At 44.1% G+C, this 21127-nt stretch overlaps 1 protein-coding gene across 1 annotated transcript in view; it reads right to left on the bottom strand.

Moving 5' to 3' along the window:
* The window catches only part of GRK7 (G protein-coupled receptor kinase 7), a 45110-nt gene that overhangs the window by 11307 nt on the left and 12676 nt on the right, over nucleotides 1-21127 (bottom strand). The window lies entirely within an intron of this gene.

The raw sequence follows: 21127 nt of genomic DNA, 5'->3' as shown, positions 1-21127 counted from the left end.
TACAATAATGATACATAATGAAAAGTATAATAATTGTAATAGAACATAGAAAAAAGGCAACAATTAACAGTTCACTTAACACACATCCCAATATAAGGGAGCATAAAGCTTACCAATGGTTCAAGGAAAAATACCCAATATATTCACACTCAAAAGTAGTCTTCAAATATATAAAGGGCTGTCACATCGGATGGAGCAAGCTTGTTTTCTCCTGCTCTGGAGGGTAAGGTAAAAAAAAGGTAAAGGACCCCCGGATGGTTAAGTCCAGTCAAAGGTGATTATGGGGCATGGCGCTCAACTCGCTTCAGGCCGAGGGAGCCGGCATTTGTTCACAGACCGCTTTCCTGGTCATGTGGCCAGTAGGACTAAACCACTTCTGGCGCAACGGGACACCTTGACGGAAACCAGAGCACATGGAAACGCCTTTTACCTTCCCTCCGCAGTGGTACCTATTTATTTACTTGCACTGGTGTGCTTTTGAAGTGCTAGGTTGGCAGGAGCTGGGAGAGGGCAACAGGAGCTCACCCGGTTGCGCAGATTTGAACCACCGACCTTCTGATCGGCAAGCCCAAGAGGCTCAGTGGTTTAGGCCATAGTGCCACCCGCGTCCCTTTTACCAATGGTGAACACACACACACATACACAAAAACTGCACTGGCTCCCCGTTTGCGCAATGCTCTCCCCAGGGAGGTTTGGCTGGCGCTTTCATTATACAGACAACCCCCGGTTACGTTACATCCCCATTTCAAGGCACCGCACACGTCAGTGAAATCATATACAATTGAAAAAGTTTGCAAACCCCCTGTTGTGCCCCTGCCCCACCTATGCCCTGCCCTATTCCTTGAATTATTATTTTTTTACTTTTTTGGTCACTTCTGGGTTCGGTTTGATGCGCGTATGGAGAATTGAAGGGTTTGTTCAATCAATGTATTGAACTGAGCTCTGGGCTCCTTTTTGTCTTGCTACTACTCTTGCCTGACTGCCTCTTCTTACCATCAGCACACAGCATTTACTCCTTTGGGCTCTGCACAAGATTCCTGGCCCCCTCCCTGAGTCACCTTTTCTCATTTCTGTTTTCCTCTACTCCATTCGCTGCATCTTCTCTCCTTCCTTCTTCAGGCCTTTATTTTCATCACATAGCCTCTTTCGAGATCCTCGCATCATAGCCCATTTCCTAATCTCAGTTCTGTAGCCAGGGTGAAGACAGTGACTCACTAGGAGGACTGGTTGCCAGGGTGGTCATTTATGCATCACAGATAGAAAGGAAATGCATGGGGGGGGGGAGGAAGAGGACAAAAGGTTGCATCCAATGTTAGTCCTACTCAAAGTAGGTCCATAAAAAATAATGGGCATGACTGAACATAGGGTCATTCATTTAATGGGTCTATTCTGAGCAGAATGGGACGCAGGTGGCGCTGTGGGTTAAACCACAGAGCCTAGGACTTGCCGATCAGAAGGTCGGCAGTTCAAATCCCCGCCACGGGGTGAGCTCCTGTTGCTCGGTCCCTGCTCCTGCCAACCTAGCAGTTCGAAAGCACGTCAAAGTGCAAGTAGATAAATAGGTACCACTCCGGCGGGAAGATAAACGGCGTTTCCGTGCGCTGCTCTGGTTCGCCGGAAGTGGCTTAGTCATGCTGGCCACATGACCTGGAAGCTGTACGCCGGCTCCCTTGGCCAATAAAGCGAGATGAGCGCCACAACCCCAGAGTCGGTCACAACTAGACCTAATGGTCAGGGGTCCCTTTACTTTTACCTATTCTGAGCAGAACTTAGTTGGCTACACCACAAATATTTGCCTATGTTAATTTATATGTTGTTGTTTAGTCATTTAGTCCTATCTGACTCTTTGTGACCCCATGGACCAGAGCATGCCAGGCACTCCTGTCTTCCACTGCCTCTCGCAGTTTGGTCAAACTCATGCTGGTAGCTTCGAGAACACTGTCCAACCATCTCGTCCTCTGTCGTCCCTTTTATATTTATATGTACAGATGCACATTTAGACATTGTTGCTATCATTTCGGTGGAAATACATCTCTCCATGCTGGTGAAAGACTGACCCTTGGGCCTACTCAGTCTGATTGGCAACTTCAAGGCCCCTTCTCTCCCTTTTTATTCCTGTATTCTTTAAACTGGACTTAGACTAGGCAATCCTTCATAGAGATGTCCCCTTTAGATAGTCCTCTGTAAAGTGGAACACATAGCCAGCTGACTGGTTGACCCTCCAACTAAGAATAAAACAAACAATTATAAGATGACTTCTATTTAAAGAATGGAAACTTGTTATAAGCGTGGGGAGAAAAATCTGCGTCTATGTGTTTTAAAACAGTAATGGCTGGTTTTTCCTCAAAATATTGTATTCAATCATTAATTCATTCTATTTTCATTTTGCTTTCCAGCCAGCTGGCTCCAAGAGTGGATTACACTAATAAAATAATCAGATTAAAATGCATTTAAAATCCATCATCTGAAACCATCAAGAACAATAGAAAGGCACAATTGTAGCTACCAGAAGCAAAGAGGAGCAGCCCCAGTTGAGCATTTGTTGATAGACCCACGTGTGCTGGGATAAGCTGTAAAAGTGTTGTGTAATGGAAGGGAGCCTCCCCCCATCCCTTTCTATGGACATGTCCATATGAGAGCTATGTATTGCTGAGAATCCACTGTTTCCTCATTTGTCTTCCTAATGCGCTCAGGTGCGCATTTGCTTCAGCCTTTGTTTCAGCTGCAAATATGCTTCTTACAGATCACACTTGTAGGCACTCCCTTCTTTTGACATAATCCACATTGCGTTCATCTTATCCCACCTGCCAATTAAGTCAAGTCAAGTCAAGTCAAATAACCTTTATTGGCATCACATAAGAACATTCAGAATACATTCAGAATAGATAGGCCACTGCGATGTTGGCGCCACCCAACGGCACAGTCACCCGCCAAAGGGCAGAAGAGGCAAGCAATCCGCCTCATTTCTGCAGGTTTCCAGAGGGCGATCTGGCTGTGACATCTGTCACCCCATTGATCGCCCGGGTTGATTCAGCTGATCTGGCTGGCTAGGTGAGTGTCCCCTTCCTCCCTCATTGCTCCGTGTGCGTCTCTCCCGAAGCTGCACGCTCGGTGGAAGAGGACAACCATCCCAGATAGAAGGAGTGTACTGTTCTTCGGTCAAGGGTATACGATAGCTGCGCTCCCCTGCTAGAACCTCCAAACATGCCAATTAGTTAAACTCACCCCTTCCATTAGACTCATAACTAGGCATGCATAACAGCTAGCCACAGTTGTGTGTCTGTTGTGCTCAGTTTTGTTGATGGGTTTTTCCATGTGCATAAGGTAAAGGTAAAGGGACCCCTGCCCATTAGGTCCAGTCATGGCCGACTCTAGGGTTGCGGCGCTCATCTCGCTTTATTGGCCAAGGGAGCCGGCGTACAGCTTCTGGGTCATGTGGCTAGCATGACTAAGCCGCTTCTGGCGAACCAGAGCAGCGCACGGAAATGCCGTTTACCTTCCCGCTGGAGCGGTACCTATTTATCTACTTGCACTTTGACGTGCTTTCGAACTGCTAGGTGGGCAGGAGCAGGGACCGAGCAATGGGAGCTCACCCCGTGGCGGGGATCTGAACCTCCGACCTTCTGATTGGCAAGTCCTAGGCTCTGTGGTTTAACCCACAGCGCCACCTGCGTCCCCCCACGTGCATACTTTTCTGGAATTCCAGAAAAGAACATATCTGAAAAAACCTTAGCATGCATACAAATCATGAACAAAACCTTTCATAAGAGCACCAAAGGAAAGAGAGAAAATGTGAGAGAGAGCACTGTTCCTAGATTTGGAAGTGTGAGGTTCAATAAAAGAAAGGGGAAATGATTTTTTAACTCTCAGTGGCGGAGGAAGGGGGGTGCGGAGGGTGCGGGTCAACCCCTGTGTCAACACTGAGGGGGGTGACAAAATGACAAAAATATGACTTGTGTGTTTTTTTAATTGGGCTCACGAAACTTTTTAGTTCAGTCAACAAAAAATTCGCCAGCATTTTAGTGCAATTTTCTCCCTATCGACACACCTTTGTATACAGTTTTGATGAATGTACTCATAGTTGTAAGCAATAACTCCGCATAGTATGCGTTTTTGTATCATATGCTATTTTCCCGTTTTTCTTTTTTATAGATACATGCTTCCCCCTAAAATGTGCATTTCTTGTAAACACTGGTTGGTTGGAGAACTGCATTCAATTCAGATAAGTACAAATTTTGAACCATGTTTTGGTTCTCATATTGTTTTGATAGATTTGATAGATACAGCTTTGAACTGAATCACATTTCTCCCCCATCCCTAGTCCCAGCTAGGAATGTTTGAGGAATTAGATCTTTGTGAATTCTGGTACAAAATGACCACATCTGTATTTCCAATGGGAGTGTTGGAATCAAGCTATTCTCCAAGACTGGATCTCCATTGATCTGCTAAACGTTATTCAATTGAATGTTCTATAAGGTTCAATGGCAATTTCCCTTTGTCGGTGACTTGCTGCTCTGCAGCGTCCTCTGGTGTCACATTTTAACGTTATAAACGAGTGTAGATCTGCCCCAAATCTCAATTTCACAAATGACCCCTGAGCGGTACCTATTTATCTACTTGTACTTTGATGTGCTTTTGAACTGCTAGGTTGGCAGGAGCAGGAACTGAGCAATGGGAGCTCACCCCATCACGGGGATTCGAACCACCGACCTTCTGATCGGCAAGTCTTAGGCTCTGTGGTTTAACCCACAGCACCACCCGCGTCCCATCACAAATGGTACTGAAGAATTAAATATGTTTGCAGGCAGTAAACTGTCCTAAGGCTTCTGCAGTTTGTTTCAATGGCATTTCAAGCACAACCCAAGCTGCTATGAATAAGTGCCACTTATACTTTGTACCAAGACCCTGTGTGTGCCAAGACAAATCTTAAAAGTATTCTGTGCTTCTGTTCCACATAATTATTATTTGCTTGTTCCAATGGTTTCCTATTCCTATATTCCTTTTAGTATCTCAGCTACACTGTGGGCTAGGATAGGCTATTAATGCCTTGAAAGGTCTGCCATTGAGCCTCATAACTGATTGGGAAATGTCTTATAGGTGCATTTTAATTGAACAAATTTCTGCAGTATCTCCAAGTTTTTGCAGATTCACTAAGAATGTTTTTTTTTAAAAAAGGTTCTCAAAATAAGATAAAAGCTATCCAAAAACGGGAATTTATTTTTTAAAAAAGTAAAATAATTTAGAACAAACAACAATACAACCCCTATTTTTTCAGATTAATTTGCCAATTAAAAAGGGGGCATTGCTCTGCTACATATATCATATAATAATAATAATAATAATAATAATAATAATAATAATAATAATAATTTATTTCTTTATACCCCACCCACTATGGGCGGCTTCCAACAGAATAAAAAAGCAATAAAATATGAAACATTAAAAACTTCCTTAAACAGGGCTGCCTTCAGATGTCTTCTAAAAGTCAGATAGTTCTCTGTTTCCTTGACATCTGATGGGAGAGCCTTCCACAGGGCGGGCGCCACTACTGAGAAGGCCCTCTGCCTGGTTCCCTGTAGCTTCACGTCTTGCAGTGAGGGAACCGAATAACAGTTGTTATAGAGTTGGAAGGGACCCCGAGGATCATCTATTGCAACCCCCTGCAATGCAGGAAAGTTAGCTAGACCATGCCCGACAGATGGCTACCCAACCTCTGGTTACAAACCTCCAAAGAAGGAGTGTCCACGACCTTCCAAGGGAGTCTGTTCTATTGTCAAAGAGCTCTTACTGTCAGAAAGTGCTTCTCTGTTTAGTTAGTCAGAATCTCCTTTTTTTGTAACTTGAAGAGATTGGTTTGGTTCCTACCCTCTGGGTGGTGCTCTGGTCTAAACCACTGAGCCTCTTGGGCTTGCTGAGGGTCAACGGTTCGAATCCGTACAACAGGGTGAGCTCCTGTTGCTCTGTCCCAGCTCCTGCCAACCTAGCAGTTCAAAAGCACGCCAGTGCAAGTAGATAAATGGGTACCACTGCGGCAGGAAGGTAAAAGGCTTTTCCATGCGCTCTGGTTTCCGTCATAGTGTCCCATTGCGCCAGAAGTGGTTTAGTTGGCCTGAAGTGACAGAAGCGACAGAAGCAGTTTAGTCATGCTGGCCACATGACCCGGAAAGCTGTCTGTGGACAAATGCCAGCTCCCTCGGCCTGAAGTGAGATGAGTGCCACATCCCATAGTTGCTTTTAACTGGACTTAACTGTCCAGCAGTCATTTACCTTTACATTTTTACCTTTGCCATTGGTACATCATTTTTCTACTGTGATTAATTTTCATCCTATAGCCAAGACACAGTAAGGAGGAAAACCTAGAAGGAGGAATGAGAGGAAAACGCATTTGGGGAATATTTTAATTAGAAATATCTTTCACTTCCAGTTTCCAGGATTGCTTGGGGGAAATCATATGCTTTAAATGTATTTTTAAATGTATGGTGTGTTCACTGCTCTAGTTCAGCAGTTTCACACTGGAGTTTCTCTGGCAATCTTTGCTGACCTGAAATTCACCATTCATCAATAAAAGATCTTCAAATAGAGGCTCCAACATGTTTCATAGGAAAGAATTTACTGGTGTCTAGGCACAGATTGAAGGGACGCGGGTGGCGCTGTGGGTTAAACCACAGAGCCTAGGACCTGCCAATCGAAAGGTCGGCGGTTCGAATCCCCGCAACAGGGTGAGCTCCCATCGTTCGGTCCCAGCTCCTGCCTACCTAGCAGTTCGAAAGCACCCCTAAGTGCAAGTAGATAAATAGGTACCGCTTTATAGCGGGAAGGTAAACGGTGTTTCCATGTGCGGCGCTGGTGCTGGCTCGCCAGATGCAGCTTAGTCATGCTGGCCACGTGACCCGGAAGTGTCTTTGGACGGTGCCGGCTCCCGGCCTCTTGAGTGAGATGAGCGCGCAACCCTAGAGTCGGTCATGACTGGCCCGTACGGGCAGGGGTACCTTTACCTTTAGGCACAGATTAAGTTTTTTGAGTCAAATTCTGGTTGCCATTTTTTAAAAAATAGATTTATATTTATTATTTTATGAATAAGCGTCATGCATTATCACAATATATATGTAACCGTTTGGTGAACTTAACCCAAACCACTTTCACTCCTATAATAACCCTTGGTGCAGCAAAACTGTGAGTAAGGCACACATTTGTAATAAATTTTTAGGGAGGCTCCAAACTACAAAATGTATGATGCAATTACGATAAACCATGAGCAAAACAAACACACATGCACAAAAACATCTGGAGCGTTCAGTTAAAGTGAACAACTAAATTACTGCGAACGAATTGACATGTGAGTGTAGCACACCAGATTTCAGATTCAGTTGAAATCTGCTACTCAGAAAAGGGAATGGAACTGAAAAAGTGAATTCCTCCAGTGGGGTTGTGCATGCACCCATCCATTGTATACTAGCTTGAATACAAACAGCCTGGCTTGTTTTAAGCCAGAGTTCCACTTGACATTTGACCCAGGGAATTCTGGCTTAATGCTAGTTAACAAACCAGGAAAATAAGCTGGGATGTTTGGACGTAATAGGGAAGCCCTGGTTTAATATAAACCAGAATCATCACACTGAAGCTGGTGTAGAATTGCAGGAGGGGAGGACTGACGAGGTTTATGATGGTTTACAGAACCAGGAACGATTGTCTGAACAGTGCCATTGTTTTTACCCTCAATGGGCTGTGGCTGTAAGCCCAAAAAACTTCTAAAAGGAAGTCTCACTGAACACAATGGGACTCACTTCTGAGTGAGTGAGTGTACCGTATTTTTCGCTCTATAGGACACACTTTTTCCCCTCCAAAAATTAAGAGGAAATGTGTGTGTGTCCTATGGAGCGAATGTAGGCTCCTTGGCTTCAGTGATAGCAACGCGAAGCCTCTAAAGTGCAGAGGGAGAGCTCCCCCCGCGCTCTGGAGGCTTCGCGTTGCTTTCACTGAAGCCGCCTGAAGCCCCCGGAGCTCAGCACGAACTCCCACTGCGCTCCGGGGGCTTCAGGCAGCTATCCGCAAGCCTTCGGAGCACAGCGGGAGTTCGCGCTGCGCTCCAAAGGCTTGCGGATAGCTGCCTGAAGCCTGGAGAGCGAGAGGGGTCGGTGCACACCGATCCCTCTTGCTCTCCAGGCTTCGCTTTGCTGGAGAGGCGCTGCACGGTTTTCCCTCTCTGCGCAGTGCCCCTTCAGGGAAGCAGGAGAAGAAATGGAAGGGGCTCTGTTTCTCCTGCCCCTTCGCTGAAGGGGTGCTGAGCAGAGAGGGGGAGAATTTTTTTTTCCGTTCTCCCCCTCCTATGGTCTGGTGCATCCTATGGTCCGGTGCATCCTATAGAGTGAAAAATACGGTATATCATAATCTGATTGTCTGGATATTAGCATACCATTCTACAGCAGGAGTTGAATTTCAATGGTCATATCAGAGAAAGAACTGCTGACCCTTTCTCTCAAAATAGCAGGTGCTTATGAAGTCAGAGATAGCACCAAGGGGTCACATTTGCAGGCTGAGGCGGTACATTTTTAACTGCATAAGTCTCATTAGTGTTAATCAGATTCCGATGGCTAAAAGACAGTGTATTAAGAACGTAGCCACTGGTTTCCAAAGCAAGAGTAAGTTAAAGGAAAGCCAGTTAAGTTGCTCCCTTCCAGGTCAAAAGAGAAAAGAAAAGCTGCAGACTGGTTTTGTTTTGTTTTTTAAAAAACGATAGGGCAGTAAAGGAAGCAAAAGTATTGGGGAAACAGACGACAAGTGAATGGGATATGAGGAATTGACAGAGTGCGGCAGGTGGAATGAAAGGATTCCCACAGAGGCCAATGGGTGAGCCTCTTTCCTCCGCAGAAGGGTTCCATTTCAACCTTAGGGCATCTCTAACTAAAAAGTAACAGGTGATGAAAAAGGCCTGGGATACCGGAAAGTCACTGCCAGTCAAGGTAGGCGATGATGGGCTGGCTGGTCAAATCAGGCAGTTTAATATGTTCATTGTCATTTGGGTGTCAAGCAGGCCCCTCTGGGAGGAAGAGAGAGGTGTAAATTCAATGAGTAACGTTAAATAAATAACTGGTCCTATGCTGAAAAGTGATAGGACCAGTTATTTAAGTAACTTTATTTACTGAATTTACACCCCTTTCTTCCTCCCAAAGGAGCCTCCTCAAGCATTTAAACTTCACTCCACTAAATTAAATAGGCGACTATCAATCACAGATATCAGCCCAACATACCTCACAGGGTTGTTTGTGAGGATACAGTGGAGATGGGGATAACTCTGTATGCCACCTTATGCTCCTTGGAAGAAAGGTGGACTATAAATGCAAATGATGATGATGATGCAGATAGATTAAAAATAAATAAATCAGGTTTCTTTCCACATAAACCTGGGGTGGTGAATGTGTAATTCTCCATATTTTTGTCAGACTCCAGCTCTCATCAGCCCAAGACAGCCTGGCTAATGTTTCAGAGATGACAGGATGAAGACTAGCACCTTCTGGAAGACCACAGGATAGCTAGTCCTGCTATAAACTGAGGAAGGCAAGTATAGTTCTCCACACCCTGCATTTGTTGAAACACCATACCATTCCAGAGCTCTTAAACAGACAGAAGCCTTGCTGTAGCTTCAACATGCCACCAACTTGTGTTGTTACCTTGAGGAGGCCATGTGAGAATTGCCCAAGTACTCATACTATTTGTCCAACAGTGACTTCAACTCGCCCTCTCTCTTCCTACTGGGCAGGAAAACTCCACTTTCCACAATCTGTCCATATAAACCTCTATCATGTTTGTTGCTTTTTAAAAAAGGACCTGACTACAAGTTGTTGTTGTTTAGTCATTTAGTCGTGTCCAACTCTTTGTGACCCCATGGACTAGAGCATGCCAGGCACTCCTGTCTTCCACTGCCTCCCGCAGTTTGGTCAAACTCATGTTGGTAGCTTTGAGAACACTGTCCAACCATCTCGTCCTCTATCGTCCCCTTCTCCTTGTGCCCTCCATCTTTCCCAACATCAGGATCTTTTCCAAGTTACAAGTTACTCAACACAATTGCTAATCGCATTGTTAAGAAAACAACAACTCAATACTAGGCATAGGAGCTGGGTGGGGAATTGCCCACCGGAATGCAGAGCATGGAATGGTATAATAATAGTCTTCCTTTCCCAGCTGTGAGATCAGTTAAACCACACACCCCAACAAGTTAGTATTAGGGGAAAATATTCCATTGGTGCCAATGAGATCCTTTCCCCTTAATGCTAAATTCTGCACCGTGGTGGGTGGGTGGGGGGATAAATTTTCAGGAATGCTGCATTCCTGAAGACAACTGAACCAGCCCTCTTGTACATGTTTTAAAAATCTTTATGTGATTGCTAATGACATCATGAATATAATGAGTGCTTAGGCCTAAAAAGATTGTAGCCATTTGCTGAAAATTCAACAGCGTTTTAGTGCACATTTCTCCTATTATGTGTGAGGACGCTATCACTTTAAGTGAATCAGATGAGACTGGAAGGGACCTCTAAGCAGGAGACTGATTCAGCAATAGAGAAGCTATGGCTTCCTTTAATAGGGACTCCTTATTTTGCAAATAGTTAATCAAGTTTATCTTATGTTTATGGGCATCCTGAAAGTTATTAAGTTAATAACACAATATGCACATTCTTTCCAAAGCAGTTTCCCTTAGCATAATGCATTTTTGTTATTTTCACTAATACATGCATTTCTATATGTATGCATTTGTATGCTAATTGGCTGAATGACAACATTACAAAATGCAAAGAAGTGTGAATTTTGAAGGCTAGGTTTGTTTGGTTCATATATTGCTTTGGAAATTGTGAATTAGGTACATTCACTTTTAAATGTGAAATGAATGGAATTCCTCCTCCATCCATAGCTCTAGCTGATGATCGTTTGGTAGCCTTTCTCCAAATTCCCCTCTTCACTGCAAGGACTATGACAGATAGGAACATGAGAGACCATCCTATGTATCCCTAGAATGTAGGAATGCAAGCATGACTTGCCTCCCACATTCTTCTTTTACTCATTGGCTCCTTCTTCCATCTTCTGCACCATTACCATTTCACTGGGAAAGGGAGAGAGGGGCACGCGCAACAGAACTGCTTTTCTTTTTGTGTTAACAAATTGGCTCCTCAAAAACTCCCATTCTAAAAAGAAGGCAGAACTAATTCACTAATCTAATTTGATCATAGAAACACGGATGGGGAAAATTGCCGGCCAATTAGATATTTAACAGTCCTACCCTGCAACAAACTATTGCAGAATGGAAAGCTTCTGTTTAGGGTAGGATTCCAACCACTCTGTTCTATTCCATCTTCCCCATCTGTACTGTACATTGAAAGCAGTATTATACCATTTTTAATGGTCACAGCTTCCCCCAAAGAATTCTGGGAGCTGTAGTTTTTAAAGGATGTTCAGAATTCTTAGGAGCTACAATTATCAGAGTAGCTTAACAATCAATCCCTCTTCCCAGGGAACTCTGAAAATTGTAGCTCTGTGGAGGGAATAGGACAGGCTTCCTCAACCTCAACCCTCCAAATGGTTTTGGCCTACAACTCCCATGATCCCTAGCAAGCAGGACCATTGGTCAGGGATGATGGGAATTGTAGTCTCAAAACATCTGGAGGGCCGAGGTTGAGGAAGCCTGGAATAGGAGGTCTCCTAATAATGCTTGAGGAAGGATCATGGATGGTTCAGGCGAGGTGCTTTGCATGCAGAACTCAGGTTCAGTCCTCAGTCCTGAACTCAGGTTCTGTCCTCAACATCTCCAGGTAGGGTTGAGAGAGAGGCCTGTCTGAAACCCTGGTGATCGACTGTCAGTCATTGCAGACAGAACTGAGATAGACAGAGCAGTGCCACGACTTCATATAAAGGAACACTGCTATGTTCTGTCTCTGGCAACGTGAAAAAGAGCTTTCAAATGTGAACCAGAAAGTGACCTAGCCGGGTGATCAGATGGTTCGTTCTACCCTTTGTATATCTATGCTTCTCCGGCTTCCTGTTCAACTACTCCTGTTCAACTACCGCACCTAGTTATCTGTCCCACCCCCACTCAGGGATCATCCACACTTCCGCTTGAACCCTTGCCACTTTCCTTTTATGGATCTTGTTTTAGAGTTTCTGCCTCATCTAGGGGTGTGTTGTTGTTGTTGTTGTTGTTGTTGTTGTTGTTGTTTTGCACTTGCACATATCTCAGGTTCTTCCGAGTCTGCTGGTACTTCTCTCAAGTGTGTGAAGCATAAGAAAACCCAAGTCACTATTAGTATATAGTTCAATCCTAAACATTTTTACTTTACGTATAATTAACAAACAGCTGGGATCACACCCACATTTGTATATTATACTCAGGGTCGTCGTCCCCTCCCCCCCCCCCCCCCGCCCAGCCAGAAATCATTGGAACTTGGTTCTGGCACCTCTCAGGGAATAAAAAAAATATTGAACAAAGAGTTCCAGCACCTCTTTTTCTAGAAAAATAGCACTGATTACATTATATCCAACACTCTTTTATATAATATTTGCTGTTACGGTGTCAGCAGAAAAATGGGAGAGCATAGATATAGCAAGGACTACTAGGGGTACATAAAGCATCTCTGTCCACTTGGCATACAGAGACAGTAGAAGCAGAGCTTCTCAGAGACAGGGGTTATCTATGAGGTTTTGCCCCCACCGTAGTGTTAGCCCCAAGTGTAGTGATAATTGGAAATAGAAATGAAGGCTGCTAATCATTAAAGGAGAAAAGGCCATAGTTAAGGTGAAAGTTATATCTTCTATCCCAGGTCACCCCTTCATCTGGGTTGGGAGAAGACCGGAAGAAGACATTGGCTATTTCATTACTGACTATCTCCTGACCATTCATGTATCATGAAGTCACCAGTGGGAAGGAACACAAAAGGGATCTGATAATTTACCATGCAGAAGCTTTCTTTATCCACATCTCCAATACCACATGATCTGCAAAATTAAATACTCCCAGTAATATCCCCTCCTGCATCAAAATAATGCAGAAATGTAGCATGAATTGACGGCTATCTTAAGCCTTCTTCCCCTCTTCATTTACATTTCCTCCCCATTATCTGGGGGGGGGCATCCACATGGTCATGTAGGAAGTTATGGAGCCAAGTACATGAGCTAGCAAACATGTTAAATAAAACAAAACAAAAACCACATTCTCTTACAGCTTGCTGGGAGAGTTTCATTGCTTTACAGCCTACTTAGCAGTATTTACAGGGAAAATAAACTATTTGCATAGACAAACAAGTTTAATTGTGTGTGTGTGCCTGTGCGGGCACGGCGCCTTAGAGGGGCATTTTAATTGTTTGAGAAAGGTCAGGTGTGAAACTCCACCCATTCTTTCAGGGTTAAACAGTGGCTCAGATATGGAGAGAAACGTATTACACTCCGTATATTGTGAACCAGATGGCTTCCAACAATTAGTGGCCTGTTCCTTTGGTGGCCCCAGTGTCTGGGTACTAGGGGGCAGGTCATGCTATAACCCAGATAGCAGTCTAGCTGCCCCTACTAAAGTGGTATCCATTGAGAAGTCAGCTCCTAACCCTGATCTCTGCCTCCATTTCTTGGCTATGCTAGAGTAGGACAAGGAGTTGGAAACTAGTAACTAGCATCTATATAAACAATCTTATATACATAACCGGATGTACACAACACTGACTTTATTATACTTTCACCTGATCTTTCAAATGTTACAAAAGCATGCTGATTCCTCGCTGATGCCCTATAGATTTGCAAAATACATTTGCACAATGTAACCCTGGCAACATCTATCACATGTTGCAAGAGGCAGTAGAAGATTTAGATATGTAGCTTGATTTTGTTTAATAAACATTATTTCTCTTTTAAAAAGTGGCTCCATTTTTTTATATATAACACATGCCCCAAAGCCACGCTCTGCTTCTTGCATTTAGTAGCACTAAAGAAGTTCAAGCAAACTGAAGTGATTTTTTTATTTTTTAAGAACGACAAGGCATCCAGAGCTGAAAATTGTTTTATGCACTGAAGAGAGAAAAAATGTCCAGCTGAGTGCATTGTATTGCTCATGTCCTGGCAGAAGCAGTGTGGTATTTAAGCTAAGAGAACTGGGGTGGAGTGGGAGAGTCACAATACAACCCTCCCTATGGGGTCCGTCGGCATAAGGAAAGTGTGATTAAGATATGTCTACCTTTTCCCACAGCTCTTTACAAAACAAACCCGATGAGTCTTGTAAACCAAACAGAGATGCAAATCTGTGTGTCCATCCTTTATTTGCCATGGCACAAGAACTGTTGAACAGGGGGAAAAACAAGCTGAATTTAGCCCTATCAGCTGTTTTGTTGAGCTCACTCCTTCCTCCCTTCATGGGGTGCCGCTGACTGCTTTGTTCTCCATTCCAGCTGTTCCATTCCCCCCCTTCAGTAGTGGCCTTAACAGACCTTGGAGGAATGTAACATTGGACCACAGGAAGCTGTCCAATGTGTTTGGTTTTCTTTCCCTCTGCTTATCACTTACTTTGCCATGGGCTGCCTAAGAGAACAGAAGAATCTTAGTCTGCTTTTTGCCTTTCATTTCAATTGCAATTTGGTAATAATATGTTTGGCTTTTTTCCAACAATATAAGGATTGACAATTTCCTGGTATCTCGTCACTGGGAAAAAAATTCCCATCACGATTAGAAACTGCCACAGTTAAATAAATAATACTGGGGGGGGGGGGAAGCATTCTAGATATTCTTTGCTTCCTATCTTGTAAAACCAAACAAGTTATAGTTCTATTGTTTGTGCGTTTACATGTTCATCGTTTTCGTAGCGACTTCTCATCGTGAGGTGAGAAGCCTCTGTTAAAAAAGAAGGTGCTAAGATAGATCGTCATACTAAATACAGTTTAATGCAAGGAGGGTGTGACTTCTTCCTTCTCACTTACGGAAGCTCTAGATATCAGGAGAGACTCTGAACAGTTATTTGCAAAAAATCTTTCACACTGTCTGTATCTGTAAGGGCTCCAGAAGCACCATCCCATGAAAAGGTTTACTGAGAAATAACACAGGATAACAGGCCAGTTCTGATACTGTGTAGACACCAACACTGCTATCACACTACAGATTAGGGATGGGCAAAGATGCTGAGTGCTCAAAAATGTTTGTGGGGAGTGAATAAAGCGATCAGGGTATTGCAAAACCTCCCAGACTTTTTGTAGCACTCACAAACATCTGATTGTTTCACTTCCCTTTCCAAGCAGGGATGGGTGGGGTGAGGGACCCAGGCTTATTCCCCCACTGCAGAGCACATCCAGTGGGCAGACTTCTGTCCTACCTTCCTGGCAAAGTGCAAGAAACAGTTCTGAACAGAACTGTCTTTTTAAAATGTCTCCGTCACAAGCAAAAGAGTTCAAACTTTTCCCTGCTTCCTTTTTTTAAACTTACTTCTTTTTTTGAGACGGGAGAGCATGCATTTTTTAGCCACCCTTTTTGGGGGAAAAACCCACACCTTCCACACTGAGACTCACTCTCGTTTCTCACACAGATTGTAATCTACAGTACCTTTCCACTTTTTTTCACTTGTGTGCTGGGTGTGACACCACCCACCCATCCCGGACAGAGGTATCTTGGTTAATGCTATCCGGCTTAGACTACTGAAATGTGTTGTACAACAGGATTACGAAGAAATTTCAACTGGTTCGAAACGCAACAGCTATGCTGCTGATTGACACAAGTCAACCCTAACATCTCTCACCAGCTTTAAAATAGCCTTACTGTTTTTCTGTGATGCAGTTCGAGGTACAATTCAAACCTGAGGATAAGGGATATTTTTCAGCCACAGGGCCACATTTTGTTCTGGTGGGTGGGGCCAGAGGTAAGAGTGAGCAAAGCAATAAATGTGATTTTTACAGGAGGCTAGTTTCTTGACACTCACACTCACACACCCCTCAATATACTCCACCCAGACAAAAAGCAGCAGCAGCAGCAGCAGCATCCAATGATACATTCCAAGCAAGCAAAAATGCCCAAGGAGAGTGCAAGGCAATGTCGGTGAACAGTGTAGCCTGATGAAGTTATAGAATGTGTCCAGGGCAGCTGTCTACCAGCTCCATCTGGTACGTAGGCTGAGACCCTATCTACCCACAGACTGCCTTGCCAGGGTGGTGCATGCTCTGGTTATCTCCTGCTTGGACTACTGCAATACGCTCTACGTGGGGCTACCTTTTAAGGTGACGCGGAAACTACAACTAATCCAGAATTCGGCAGCTAGACTAGTGACTGGGAGCGGCTGCCGAGACCACATAACACCGGTCTTGAAAGACCTACATTGGCTCCCAGTACGTTTCCGAGCACAATTCAAAGTGTTGGTTTTGACCTTTAAAGCCCTAAACGGATTCGGTCCAGTATATCTGAAAGAGCGTCTCCACCCCCATCGTTCTACCTAGACACTGAGGTCCAGCGCTGAGGGCCTTCTGGTGTTTCCCTCACTGAAAGAAGCCAAGTTACAGGGAACCAGGCAGAAGGCCTTCTTGGTAGTGGCACCTGCCCTGTGGAACGCTCTCCCACCAGATATCAAAGAGAAGAACAACTACCAGACTTTTAGAACACATCTGAAGGCAGCCCTGTTTAGGGAAGCTTTTAATGTTTGATGCATTACGTTATTTTAATATTTTGTTGGAAGCTGCCCAGAGTTCATCATCATCATCATCATCGAACTGTAGAGTTGGAATGGACCCCAAGGGTCTTCTAGTCCAGTCCCCTACAATGCATGAATCTCAGCTAAAGCATTCAGTCCAGAGGGCCAGACAGAAGGTCCACATTTGGCCCCTGCGTCTGAGCATCCCCATGCCTGTTTCAAAGACATATGGCTTCATATGTTCATTGATATAAGAAGAGTCCTGCTGGATCAGACCAAAGATCTATCTAGCTGAGCAACTGATGCCCACAGTAACCAACTCAATGCCTCTGGGGACACCCTGAGACAGGACATGAAGGTAAGAGTCCTTTCCCACTGTCATTTCCCCAGGAACTTGTGTTCTGGGGGCATGGGTGCCTCTGATCCTGGAAGCAGTATAGTCAATATGTTCAGTAGTTATTAGCAGTCTGGTTCTCTATGAATTTATCTAACCCCTTTTAAAGCTGACTATGCGAGTGGCCATCACCTTATTGTGGTAGTGCAGTGGCATAGCATGGTTTGCTGGTGCTCAGGGCACACATTCGCACACCAGGGGCCAGAGGATGAATGGAGTCTGCCGCGCCAGCCCAGCCATTGCCACCAATGCAGCTGGAGTGACATCAGCCCCAAGCCGCTTTTCAAGGCTGATATGATCGCAGCCTCGCAAAGCATCTCAAGGGCTGGCAGGGCAGCATGAGCAGCCCCTCCCCCCCCAAAAAAATGTGCCCAGGGCCATTGCCCCGGCAGCGCCCCCTACTATGCCCCTGTGGTAGTGAATACTATACTTTAAACAATGCACTGCATGAAGTCCTTCCTTTTGTCTACCTTAAATCTCCTGCTCTTTAGTTTTGTTGGATGACTTCACAAGAAGAAGAACAATCTCTCTGGAGGCATGGTAACTATCAGGTATCCTCCCTGTTCCCATTTCCTACCTTCTTAACTAAGGTACAATTTAAAATGGGCTATTGTGAGAACAAAAATGTTGCATGAAAAGAGATTGTGCAACTATAGATCATACACTAACTACGGTATGTGGTTAGCTTGTGAATAGCTCCCTTAAGCTGATCAGAATTATATAAATATGAATGCATACAGCTGTCATTAAGTCACGATTATTTTCCCTCAGGTGCTAGTCTGTTGACAGGGCTTGCACTGTCTTCCTTTGTTTTTAGCATTTCCAGTGAATATGAGACAGCTTCATTTTGTAGCCAACATACAACAGCCTGTGGCTATGCATCCAGGAACCAGCCAATCAACGTCTGCTAGTACAAAAGCAATCCAATGCTATATTGCTTCTTATCAGAATTCATTTGTTGACTCAGCAGAGATTTCTCATTCATTTGTTTTGCAAATGTCCAATTTTGCAATGGTGCAAAGGGAAAGTTGGATTTAAACACAGCCATTGGGGTTTATTTGTGTTCTGTGGGCAGGTGGTGGCTTAAGTCTATCGACTGACTAAAAATGAATAATGCATTTTGGTTTTGTGTCCTGGAAGTGCAGAAGGAACAGGATTCCAAAGATTAATGGTCCACTAGGCTCTTCATCTGGGCATGATCAGGGTAGAGAAAAATCTGAAGCATAGCATAACCCTGTAACTAATTAGGCTAATTTTAAAGATAAATTTATATTAAGGAAATTTAAGGGCCACAACAATGTGAGGAAACACTAGACACTCCCACTTAAGCCAAAATGCTTTAACATCTGCTTTTCTGGCCTGTGTTTCATTGGTCTGACCAGGGGCATTGTTGGGGGGGGGGGTTGCTCAAGGGACAAGACCTGGATCTCCTGTTCTTTCTTCTACCCGCTTTTTAAAAATAAAATAAAAAGAGTGACTTAGGGAACTGCAAAGCATAGTCTTGATAAGAACCCAGCTACCTCCCATCTTAATTTCCTAGAGGAATTTATACATATAATTTATACATATAAATATGTACACTTTATGCAAATTTGTGTCCTGGGGTTGTATCCTTTAAGTACACAGCCTCACAACCAGATGGCTCTCTTAGCTACTGTTTTTAGAAATTAGAGGAGACCATGATTTGACAAAGAGTCAACAAGTGTGGATTGTGGATTTCAAGGGGTCCCATATCTCCCCACCACCACCAATTGTTTGTGGACTGGGAAAAGGGCTTTGGGGACCATTTTTTCTTCTCTGTCTGATAGAGCCATAATTTCCTCTAGTGTGAGCAGTCTCTTTCTCTCCACTCTCACTATCATGCTGCAAAAACCATTTGGCCAGAGATAACTGCAGCAGAAAACACATTGGTGGGCACACCATCACAAATGATGCTCTCTTTTAACACTTTCCAAAAATTGCAGCTGTCTCCAGAGTTGTATTTCTCTCCCTCTCATTTCTGAATTGTTTGAACACATGCTTTTTTGGCAAAACACAAACCAACTCCGACTAAACACCAAAACCTTGGAGAAAAAAATACATATTCAAGGAACCTAACTTCCAAAGCAACTCATATATAATGGTGATCTAGTCTGTCAGTTTCTAATTTTTCAGTCTTTAGTTCAGTTCTCCATATTTCCACATCAGCTTGGTTTAAATGACAATTTAATCAGCATTTAAGTGCACATTTCTCCTAATATACACATTTGTAGATGCAGTTTTACCTAATGTGCATATTTATGCAAATCAATTTTACCTGAATTAATGCATTTTTATGTTATTTTCACGTACATGTATGCACATGTTAACCTAGTCTATGCACTTTTGTACACATTAATTGGCTGGAAAACTATATTGCAAATTTTGGAGAAGTGTGAATTTCAAAAGATTGCTTTATTTCAAGTCTGCGTATTGTGCTAGAAGTGTAAACTAGATAGGTACGTTCACATTTAAACTCCACACACACACCCCCGTCCCTGCTCAAATACATGTGGTTAAGGTGGACAATCAGATATTGGACAGCAATCAGAAATCAGTACCAAATCTTTTCTGTTCTGTTGTATAAGTGTGCACACACCACCCAGATTTCCAGATACTCCACATTCCAAAAAGCTGTCCCTGGAGTCTTGACTCAGATTGAAATACAGTGCTACCTTGGGTTAAGTACTTAATTCATTCCGGAGGTCCGTACTTAACCTGAAACTGTTCTTAACCTGAAGCACCACTTTAGCTAATGGGGCCTCCTGCCAGTGGCGTAGCGTGGGTTGTCAGCACCCGGGGCAAGGCAAGTAATTTGCGCCCCCTAACCCATGGATTTGCGCCCCCTAACCCTAACCCCAGATGTTGCGCCCGGTGCGGCCGGGCCCCCCTGCACCCCCCACGCTACGCCACTGCCTCCTCCTGCTGCTGCGCCGCCGGAGAACAATTTCTGTTCTCATCCTGAAGCAAAGTTCTTAACCTGAAGCACTATTTCTGGGTCTGTAACCTGAAGCGTATGTAACCCGAGGTACCACTGTAACATGCTATGTGGGCATCTTCCCTAGAGAGAAAGGCGCTTCCCCCTGCTGGACAATACAAGAGATACAGATAAGGTGATCTCCGCATGCAAGCACATATCTGGAGGAACACCCTCATTGCAATGCTCTTATGTGCCCACTGTTGTGGATGCATACTGGATACAGACTGGAATGTGTATTCCCATCTGGGATTATACGTTGCTGCAAGAGGTTGGTTGTGTGGTGCTATAGCTGGTCTGGGGCCAGAGATTACAGAATTCTTCTATACCGTATTTGACTGTGTTTACACTCCTGTTTACTAGCTGAGTTTCCAGTGATGGGTTTTTAAAAAAGCTGTCCTTCAGTGACTTTACCCCAAATGCATATGTATCCTGTACTTCCTTATAAAATGCTACTGTCTGATGTGTTGTTTCTCAAACCAGCTTCACACCAGTTGGAGTTCTTACGCCATTCCTAATTCATCCCTAGCCTGAGCATCTTTACACTGGATAAAGACATACCTGCCCTGTCAATGCCCCCTGGTGTGTACACAAACAGAAATAAATCTTACACTAATGAAGCTGTGCTGATGTGAACTGCTAGAGGGGAAAGAACTGTGAAATGCACCAGGGGTGGGGACAACATCTTTGTGCTCTAAGGCAGAAATGTGATTATACCCTCAGGCTAGCATAGCACTTTAGCTTGCTTCTTTTATTGTTCCAGTATCAAAGTTCTCTCTTGATGCTAATTTCGTTTATGGTACGGTCCTAATACAAGTCACCCATAGAACCCTTAAAATAAATCCACAGCAGTGTTTTTTTTAACATAGAAAAGAAAGGTACCATATTTTTCGCCCCATAGGACGCACTTTTTCCCCTCCAAAAATGAAGGGGAAATGTGTGTGCGTCCTATGGGGTGAATGCAGGCTTTTGCTGAAGCCTGGAGAGTGAGAGGGGTCGGTGCACACGGATGCCTCTAGCTCTCCAGGCTTCAGGAAGCTATCCGCAAGCCTTGCAAGCCCGGCGGGAGGTCCTGCCAGGCGTGCGAGGCTTGGGGCGGCAGCCT

Source organism: Podarcis erhardii (genome assembly GCF_964252035.2).
Source record: "Podarcis erhardii genome assembly, chromosome: 5".
NCBI lineage: Eukaryota > Metazoa > Chordata > Lepidosauria > Squamata > Lacertidae > Podarcis > Podarcis erhardii.
Note: the sequence above shows the minus strand (reverse complement) of the source record. Positions and strands in the feature narration are given on the sequence as shown.